Raw genomic sequence first — 10,756 nt, forward strand, 5'->3', positions numbered from 1 at the left:
ACTTTATAGGATAAATTAGGGGATCTATATAGAGAAAGAGCAGAAAAATGGAGAGAATCCCAAGCAATAGGATCGTTTTTGCAGGGGATTTTCTCTTCTGCTATGGGGTAAGAAACAGAGCTGGAAGAGGACAGTGTGTGAGTAAGGTACATCTCTACCTGGTAGGTGATCTGGTGCGGACAGACACCAGGTTTGAGTTTCCTGGATATGGATAGTTGTCTTTGCACCTTCCCAGAGCCAGGTGAAGGATTCAGAAACTTTCATATCTAGTGTGTAAACAGAGCACACAGTGTATTGTCCTCAGGCAATGCATCCGAGGAGGGGTAATCCCCTGCTGCTATCATTGGTTATTCCCCCAAATTGTAAAGATCTGCATTTTTAACCACAGATGACATTTTTCTCTAGACCCAAGTAAGCCTGGTCAGTACGTTTCCACGTAAAAGAGCTTTTGTTCTTACATTACATTGCTTTTTTTTTTTTTTTTTAAACCTGGAGAAAGTCCAATGAAGAACAATGGTAAGACTCCAAAGGTTGCGAAGTTAAGCACCCTGGTGCTAGAAGCTGCCAGAAATCGGACTGTTCACATGAGTTCAGTTTGATCTCCTATTCTGATTTCTTTTTACAAGATTCTGCGTATTTCAGGCCTTAACCTCATCCAGCGTGCTTGTTAGACAGGGAACAATGCAATGGGCCATGAAGAAAATACTTTCTCTTGTGATTAAGGCACAGCATGGAGAGGTAAATTGTATTCTTGGCTTTGCTACTGCCTTTTGTTTGATGTTGAGTTGGGTGAGATGCTATCATAATGGAAGTGTTGGAGGTGGCTGAATTATGATGGTGGCTTGGCAGTATGAGTTACGGCTTTCTTCACAGTATCTTTTTTGGGCTGTACTTTGCAACCTTTGTGTTCTTACAGTTGAGCTTTTTCATGGCACACATAGTCCTGGAGGACTGAGTAGATACGTTGTGGGTTTTGTTTTTTTCAGCATGCTCAAAATAAAACAGCATCCCAGTGCTCACTGGCTTGCACAGCTCATTGTGATAGTGCCTTTCTCCACTTGAGGGCGATGTGACCTGATTCAGTGCACACGAGATGTTGTTCAGCGTGAAGTTAAGGCAATGAAATTTTGTCATTTAGCGTTGGGTGTTCAAATGGGATCTAGGCATTCGAGTTCCCACTGTAGTTAGCAGAAATTCGGTCAATACAGCCTGTGGAGCCTGCAAAGAGTTTCATCTTTCTCTAATGTAGACCAGCATCAGGTGATGGTGTGAACTATTCCCTGCAGTTGCTGGACTGTATGGGGTAGGGTCCAGACTCCCTTCCCACCATAGTGCCCTGTGTCTTTGAGATGTCCTCATGTTTCCCTGTATGAGCTCCAGCTGTGGCCTCAGAAGAGTCTCCCAAAGGTCCCTGATTTTATCTGCCATCTGCCATTCTAGAGATGTACAGATATTTTGGTTATCTTGAGGGCATGTCAATTAGTATCAGATACCTCACATAGAGCCACACTGTGGCCTGGATCTCTGCTGACATTATGGCAGCCTGGACATTTAGCTTACATGTGGACACAGACTCCCAGATACCTACATTTAAAGGTCTTGTTTTCAAGTTATGCTCTAGACAGAGTTATTGATGGCATTAAGGAAGGAGAGATCCCCAAGTGAGCTGTGAAACACAAAACATATTTTCTGAAGGTGACCACATGCTCGACTCTCAGCCAGATTGTAAGGAAGGCATTCTGTAGGTCAAGATCGCAGACCAACAAGAAGCTGATGAAGATGACTTAAGTAAAACACAGGTTAGTCTACACTGCAAGGTTGTATTGTCAGTTTTTGTTACAAAATATGTGGCATCTGGGATCTTTAAAGGCATAAACTTTTGTTTTGCAGAGGCCCACGGTGCTCCTCATGGCAAGAAATATGCTCCAAGCGTCTTCTAGCAAGCTATACACTTTCTTATCATGATCCAAGAAAGCCACCTTGTACTCCAGGAGTATGGAATATGCAATGAATGCATGATAAATTGTAGTTAATGAAAGTAATCCAGTTTAGTTGGGTTTGATTTAACTGTCAGTCTGATCAGTATTTATCTTTGTTTGCAGAAGGAGCAGGAGAAAAAAAAAGATGGAAACATTTCAGTCTGCTATGAACTACGTGAAACCAGATTAATACGATAGTGGCAACTGGGATGGACATTGCTAATTAACAACAGCTTAAAATAGGCAGAGAACAATGGTATGTAATGAAATAAATAGAATTTCATTGTTCCTAGCAGTAGTGAAAGAGCTGTAGGGCACCAGATATCCACAGCAAAAGCCTAGGGTTCATGCTTCTTTCTGGGGCTTCCATGGCCGTATTCATGTGTACAGTTTCTTTCCCGAAATCAGTGTGCCATTTGAACGTTTTGAAGCAGAAAGGTGTATATTGTTCTTCACTGTGTATAAGTGTTGTGCTGATGTGGTAAGAGTTATACAGAAAGACCTTCATTTCTGGGTCAGTGGAGACAGGAAAAGATCAAATTCGAGGGCTTGGAGCAGAGCACAGACCTAAGTGTGCTTATCTCCTTGAAATCAGCTAAAGTTTAAACCTTTAAAGAGCAATTGTGTCCCAGAGTACCTCTGTGGATATCCCAAAATACCATTTTATCCAGCTCTTTGTGTCTGGCCATGGCCACCTTGTGATAATCTAATCACACTTTGACAGTGTTATTGCCCATGCAAGGGTGAGGATTTGGTTTGCTTTGGATAAAATGGAAAGTACAGTGTTTTCTTAGTAATTTGTTTATGTCTTAGTGGGCTAATAGAATGGAAAATGGTTCTTGGATCATATGCTTCATGTGTGCCTCTATCTCTTTTCTCAGATAGACAAGGTCCTTTTAGGCTTTGATATGAGACAAAAATAATAGCAGGAGGGAATTAGTGAAGGAGAAACAGATTCCAAGGGGAAATTTTACACTTGCCTGAGGACCTTACTCCCACAGGAACATACACGGCTGAGGAAAGATGGCAATTAGTGTCTGTTCATGACTAGTTCTGAGATTGATAGAGGCAAACCCACTCAAAAATGCATCATGGGGCTCTCAGACCTTGGCTGTGGTCTCGCATTTTCTCCCCAGATACGTAGCAAGACTTCTTCTTACCTGTTTCCAAGTGAAACCATCCAGAAGCTCAGGCACCATGAGGCTGACCCTCCAACCATCTGCACTAACCGCAGGAGTCTGCTGGCTCCTTGTTGTGTGCAGCACATGGTGACATTCTTGAAAGAAGAACTTGTGCTTAGCAGCCGCCCTGCAGAAGACTCCATTTACTGGCTATGTCTTAAAATCTTCCTTCCACTGTAGCGCTGAGAGAAATGGGAATATACTTTCCTGCTGGCCTGCTTGCTGCTGATTTGACATCGTGCCACGTGGGGGAGGTGTTGGAAATAGGCAAATACTGCAGAATTAAAAAATATATATTAAAAAAAGAAATCACTCTGAGTTGAAAGGGAAGAGAGCCAGGAAGGGAAGTACCTTGGGCAGTGAATTAGGCTACGACTGTATCAAAGCCAACAGCTCCTTGTTTTAATATTTAACACCCAGGAGAGTGGAGGGGAAGGATGCTGAGAATGGGTGAGATTTTTCAAAGGCGCCCAATTTCCAGTGCTTTTCCCTGCATGCCTATCTAGTGAATATTTGGTTTGATGTGATGTTTGGTCACCCAGGAGAACATTTACACATCCAACCTCAAATTACCAAAAAGCTTGAGCTGGAAAACATAGTGTGGAGAGAGGTTGGAAGGGGAGGTGACACCAACCCCTAGAGCCAGAATCCAGCATTCATCACTCATACTTATCTTACCAGAAGCCAAAGTAAAGCGTTTCACTCTGGGTCAAAGGGATTGTTCAAGATGTCTGGAGAAGACAAAAGGGGGAGGTGTTTTATGATATGTTTACCTAAATAAGGGTTATAGAGAAGAGTTGTGCAACCAAAGGGCAGCCTGGTCTAGTGGTTGGCCACCCTGCACTCAGCAGGGGGGTTGAAACTCGATGGTCTTTGAGGTCCTTTTCAACCCAGGTCATTCTATGATTCTATGATTCTACGAAAAGAGGAGGCAGTTGGCTCAAGTAGGGGAAATTCCTTTTGGACATAAGGAAAAAGTTCTTTCTCGTGAGAGCACTGAAGCACAAGAGGAGGATCCCAGACTGTGAAGTTTCAGTCCTTGGAGACAATAAATACTCAATGGAGTAAGGACCTGAACAACTAGATCTAACCCTGAACCTCGACTTGCTTTGATCAGAGCATTGAGCTGCAGACCTCCAGAGGTCCCTGCCAGCCCAAATTACTGTTCATTCTATGAAGCTGAGAGAGAGATTGAATAAAACAAAGGGAAGAAGTTCCCCATTTGTTTTCCTCTCTTCAGCACAGCTGGAAGCCCGTGCTCTTGTGCTTTGCCATGACTTTTGCTTTTAATATGTCTGTTTGATGCAGGTCTTAATATCCATTTCAGATGCTTTACTTAATCATTAAGCTAGTCTGAAGCTGTTTCAGACAGTGACGATCTCTGCGTTAGTGACAATGAAATGAATTGCACTGCAAGGAGGAGCACTCTTACTGCATTGTTCTGCATTGCCAGCACTGATAGGGGTGTCTTTTGAAGCTATGGGGACAAGGAAACAAATAAAAGAAAGGCCAGACGAGGTACAGTGTACCAGGTCTACAAGCTCACCAGAAAAAGTTAGCTGATGTTCATTGGGAGGCTTGCAGCTAGCTAGTTGAATTGGGATGCTACGTGCACATGGATCTGCTCCCTTTGCCCATCTTGTTGGTAGCAATGATGTATTCTGAGGCCCCAAGACTGGGCATAGGAGGTCAGGTCCTGTTATACAACACAACAGCATGATAGTCCACCTGTTTCTGGTAAGGACCGATATCCAGGTCTTCTTCTCAGTAAGGAACAATATATTTTTTGCCTGTTTTGGTTTCATTTAGGGGCAGGGAGGTTTAGGGTCTTGATCTTTCTGCAAAACCTTCAGACGTTTTGTTACTCTTAACTTGTGTGAGGATTTGACTTGGGATTTCAGGCAGGAAAATGAAGCAGTCTATGGGATCGGGTCTTAACAGGGTGTTAAGAATGCTTGCACATGTGGATACTGAGGGACTCTGCACCTGATCCGACTCACTGAGCATTCCCAGATAGACACTGGTGCAAGGTTCCATCCCTGTAAGTAGTGGAGGTTTAGGAAAGGGCCAAGATGCAGAGTTAAGCGAAGCTCTTGCTGCAGCAGGTCACACTGCACCCACAAAGGCCCTGTTTGAGTGGATTCAGAAAGCTTTTGTCCCAAATATTTACAATTTGGCTGCTAAAAAGAACTGCTGAGTGTAACTCGGGGCACCTTTTTGCCTGAGGGTCATGCAGAACAGCACAAGGGAGCTGCTCTTCCTGCCAGGCTGCTCTCTGCCTGCGGAGGGGATGAAAGGAAACCAGCCACAGACAGCAGATGCTCATTATTTTACTTAGGGCAGCCCACTGCAGGGGGAGGGGGCAGGGGAAGAACCTGTAGCAGACAGACCGGCTGAAAGCTCTGCTGAGGAGCAGCCTTCCTACAGCCATGGGAAGGGATGCGATGTGGAGCAGCCAGGCCTTGGCCATGTGCTGTGTTGCTGCAGCAAGGTCCAGTCCTCACTTGCTGGCAGTCTCAGCATCTGCTTTGACTTTGCTGCAGCCAGTGAGAAGAGTGGGGAGATGGTCCTTTGTCACTTATTAGAGGAGGATACATCTCCTCTGGAGATGGAACCCTTCAGTGAATCACTCTGATCTTGCCCAGCGCTGCTCTTCTGTGGTTTCAAAAGAAACTGTGCAAAAATATTTGTTCTTTTATTTCTAGTCTGTCCCTATAGGATTTTATTGGTGTCTCTCCTCTTAAATTCAGGGACTTTTTCCTGGCTTAAAGGTAGCTGGTAATTGACTTACAGCTTCCTCTCTACAGGAAATTACTGTATCATGTTCCCTTTTATGCTGCTGCGTTGTGGAAACTTTCCTGTGGATTTCGGGGGAAAAGAGTAATAAAAAGGTGAGAGCAGAACAGAAATCTACCTCTGGTTCTGAATCTGCTGTGGTTCAGAAGGGATCAAGTTTTGTTCTGATAAGGAATGTCATTAAGAAGAGCTGCAGTGTGTTCATGGTCCTCACAGCTCATGTGGGGACCTTCAGTTGGATCCGCAGAACTGTTCTTCCTTGAAAGGTCACTAATGCTTTTGAAAATGGTGGTTGTTTCTCCTGGTCTGTTCCTAGAGCACATAGAATCACTAAGGTTGGAAAAGACCACTAAGATCATCTAATCCAACTGTCCACCCAACATCACCATGCCCAGAGGATGGTGAGAGAAAGAGAAGCATCCTTACATTCAGTCTCCCCATCCTTGGAGACACGGAAGGTCAGGCTGGATGGGGCTCTGAACAACCTGATTGAGCCACATATGTCCCTGTTAATTACAGGCGGATTGGACTAGATGACTTTTAAGGGTCTTCCTTGATTCTACATTTCTATTCCACCTCAGGGTGGAATTACAGGACCCAATCTTGGCCACCTGGAGTGCCCATCTCCTTGTGGATTGCATCTCTCTGTGCATTTACCAGCCACTGAACAATGAAGAAGAAGATGCTTCCAATGCTCAAAAACCATACTTTCAGTGCAGGAATCAAACTAACAAACGTACAGGAGCAAGCAGCCAATGCTAACCATATTAGCTAAAATTACAAGGACTTGCAAGCTTCAGTTGTCAGGGCAAAACTGATCTCTGGGGATGGTCAGGAAGGCTGTTTCCCCTGTGGAACAAGACTATACAAGCAGGTGCATGAAGCAGGTTTTATGACTGCAGCGCAGTAACAGCTGGAGGCCCCAGCACGGGATCGGGTTTCTTGGCTTGGCCCAAGATTATACATTAGCAGAGGGACTGCCAGAGATGTGCGATCTGGTTCAGATCAGATAAGAACATCTGCCTCCTCCTGCTGCCCTCAGTGGATGATATGTCAAAACTGGCTCCCAGCGTGACTCTGCTGGAGCCGAGCACCATTCAACCCACAGGTAATTTGCTCCAGTATGTTGCAAAGCATCAGAGCTGCTGGGGCTTGATTCCCATGGCCAAAGCTGCACTCAGTGGAGCTGGAGAAGGAGGCACCTCCATCATTCATTGTGTGATCCAGCTTCCCCCTTCATGGCCTCAGCAAAGATGGGCAGCTTCCACCTGGCTATTAAAGGCTTTTTCCTTCTGTTTGGTTGTGCACAGATGGGGACTTGTGGTACAGGGATGCAAAGGCCACATGGCCACGTGGTTGTGTCACATAACTTGAGCATCTCCAGATTGGCAGGAATGCTCGCTTAGAGGCTGTCCCCCTGTTAGCCAGCTCTATTCTACCTCTTTCTACTAATATATTGATTGTAAGAAGTCTGATCCAATAAATACTCTTGATAGGAATCAGATTTGGCAGAAATAAAGCTGTAAGTAGGAAGACTGGTGGCTTGCTTTGCACGATGCCCAATGAGAATAGCTCCTACTCCACAAGCCTCTGTGGGATATCATTAAACAGCATTTTCGTTTTCATAGGGCAAGAGGGAATGGCCTCAAGTTGTGCCAGGGGAGGTTCAGGTTGGATATTAGGAACAATTTATTCTCCAAAAGAGTGGAGATGGACTGGCACAGGCTGCCCAGGGAGGTGGTGGGGTCACTGTTCCAGGAGGTGTTCCAGAACCGTGGAGATGTGACACTGAGGGACATGGTCAGTGGGCAATATTGGTGGTAGGTGTAAAGTTGGACTTGATAGTGTTAGAGGTCTTTTCTGACCTTAGAGGACTTTTCCAACCTTAATGATTCTGTAATCCTTTGAAAGCAAAAGGTCAGCTCTACCCAAAATCTCCATGAATGACTTATGAATGGGCACTAAGAGTCCTCCAGCATTTTGCTAAATAAATGACCAAGATCTGAAATGGGAGATGACTCCAAGTATTGCCAGGTTATGATTTGAGAAGCTCTGCAGGTGACATGGGCAACATTATGAAGTTAACATCTGAAAGATGTCAGGGGGAAAATTTTCACCCAGAGGGTGGTGAGGCCCTGACATTGCTGTTCAGAGAGCTGTGGGTGCCCCATCCCTGGAGGTGCTCAGGACCAGGTTAGATGGGGCCCTGGGCAGCCTGAGCTGCTGGAGGGCAACCTGGTCATGGCAGAAGACTGGAACTGGATGGGCTTTAAGCTACCTTCCAAGACAACCCATTCTGTGATTCTGCAATCTTATGAACATACTGAGCCAGCTTCATAAGGTGCTGTGAGAAGAATAAGCAGCAAAGACACAGGGAAGTTTCACAGCAGCAAACCCCGGCGAAGAGGGGTGGAAGCTCCTAAGTACTGGGGTTCTTTGAGGTTTCTTGTCAAATTGTCACAACCTTTCAGCAAAGAATCTGGAGAATAAAAGGCTATGGCCATAATAGAGCAGTATAATTTAGGGCCATAACTCCTGGGACTGTTGCTGAAGGCTCAGGCAGGGACTGCTGGAGAGCCACGGCACGTGGTGTGCTGACCCAAGGGCAGCTCAGAGCGAGGTATGTGGCCATGGCCTGGCAGGGTGGGGAAGTGCTTGGGAAGCCTCTGGGGTTTGCTGGAGTTTTATCTCCTCCAAGATGCCTTGGCTGTACACATGGGACGTGGCGTGCTGCCACGCTTGGAGATGTCGCTGCCAGCGAGCAGCAGAGCTGCAGGGCTGAGCCCAGGCTGTGGCACGTGTGTTGGGGCAGGGCTGGGCTGGGCTGGCCTCTCCGGAGCTGCTGGAAGTGGGTGTGCCACCAGGCTGGGAGGAGACCTTTATGTCTGAGAGCAGCCAGAGGGGATGTGTATCAGCATATTTCACTCAGCTGGTGAAATGCAAAGGTCCCCATGGCAGCACAAGGCTTCCCATACTGTTATACCATCCCCAGAATGGACCTGCTGCTTTTCCCAGGGGATGGTCAGGCACAGGTAGAGGGTTGTCACAGGGACGTGATCGTAGAATCATATAATTATAACATTATAGGATCATTTGAGTTGGAAGGGACCCTGAAAGGCCATCTAGTCCAACTCCCCTGCAATGAACAGGGACACCTACAGCTCCATCAGGTGCTCAGAGCCCCATCCAGCCTGACCCTGAATGTCTCCAAGGATGCTGCATCCACCACCTCTCTGGGCAACCTGTGCCAGTGCCTCACCACCCTTACTGTAAAAAACTTCTTCCTTATATCCAGTCTAAATTACATGCAGTCTTCAGCCTTGCAGAGCCTCAGTAAAAAAAAGTTCAATCAAAGTGGGCTCTGCTCTGAGAAACAGCAGCTGAGCGCTTTGCATTGCTGCACTTATCTCCTCCAACGTGCAGCTTTATTCTGATGCTTGTGTGTTGTCCTGATTTAAATATCCTGACAGCGGTGCATCCCCGTGGCTCTCGAGAGCCGACGTTGTTTGAGCAGCACTTTGCAAAAATACAAGCTGTGAAATTTCCTGGTTGCCGCCTGGGGTTGCTTGGGAAAAGAAGCAGCGAGGAAGCGCTGCTGGCTGCTGCCTTACAACGCAACAGAGCTGCACGCAGGTTGGCTTCTCCGTGTTACAGCTGAGTTAAAATCGATGAATAATAGGGCTAACAAAATAACAGAAGGTCCTTCCTCACGCTGCCCGGGGAACAGGAAATTCTGCACTGGCGAGCGCGCAGAGGTGAACAAAGTGTTAAACACTGGCAGAGCAGCTGCTGCTGACCTTCTGGTCCCAACACCGCTAAACAAAGCTCCTGTTACAGCTGAACTTTAGTACCAACTTCTGCCGCCCAGGGATCCTCGCAAAAGTGCACACCGAGATGCAGGGCTCTTGGGGGCTGCTGTGTGCTCTCCCCAGGCTGTCCCAAAAGCTGTCCTTTGCTGTCGGAGCAGCTTTTGGGACTTGTGGAGCTGAAGGGTGCTTTCAGGAGCGTTCAGTAGCTGCAGATTGATATAACCCCATTAATTCTGTTGAATTTCTGCTTACATTTCTGTTCACGGCATCCTCCAGCAGTGGGTACTGGATGGGATTAATTATGTGTGCATGGGAAAAATATGCTTCTTTTTGGATCTAATTGCAATCTTTCTGATTGGTCCTGGTTATAAGTGTTGAATATTCATCTTTCCCCCCCTATTCATGGTTTCACAATCTCTAATCACAGAATCACAGAATGGTAGGGGTTGGAAGGGACCTCTGTAGATCATCTAGTCCAACCCTCATTCAAGCAGGCTCCCGACAGCAGGCTGTAAATAAAGTGTCCAGGTGGGTCTTGAACATCTCCAGAGAAGGAGATTCCAAAACCTTGCTGGGCAGCCTGTTCTAGGGCTCTGTCACCCTCACAGTAAAGAAGTTTTTTGCATATTCGTATGTAACATAGAAGCACTTCGTATCCTACATTTAAGACAGGGCGTTTTTTCTGCCCTCTGGCCTCATTTCTACAGAAAGCAGGATTTGAGGCAATTCCAAGCAGAGGACTTGCAACTACAGTCCAATTTCTTAATGTGACATAATAATATGTGAGAAACATTTTTGAATGGTGGCATTTGTCATCCTTCAGTGGAGCTCATGCTGGAATGCAGGAAAGAAAAAGAAAAGGAAAAAGAAAAGCAAAGGGAAGGGAAGGGAAGATAAAGAAAAGAAAAGAAAAGAAAAGAAAAGAAAAGAAAAGAAAAGAAAAGAAAAGAAAAGAAAAGAAAAGAAAAGAAAAGAAAAGAAAAGAAAAGAA

The 10,756-nt window shown here is 45.9% G+C and overlaps 1 long non-coding RNA gene across 1 annotated transcript; it reads left to right on the forward strand.

The window, feature by feature from the left end:
• LOC110394429 lies at window positions 522-7,693 on the forward strand. Its single transcript, XR_002435618.1, has 4 exons — window positions 522-738; window positions 1,611-1,799; window positions 1,891-2,235; window positions 3,116-7,693. It is a non-coding gene; the product is annotated as an uncharacterized LOC110394429 (long non-coding RNA).

Source organism: Numida meleagris, chromosome 2 (genome assembly GCF_002078875.1).
Source record: "Numida meleagris isolate 19003 breed g44 Domestic line chromosome 2, NumMel1.0, whole genome shotgun sequence".
Taxonomy (NCBI): Eukaryota; Metazoa; Chordata; class Aves; order Galliformes; family Numididae; genus Numida; species Numida meleagris.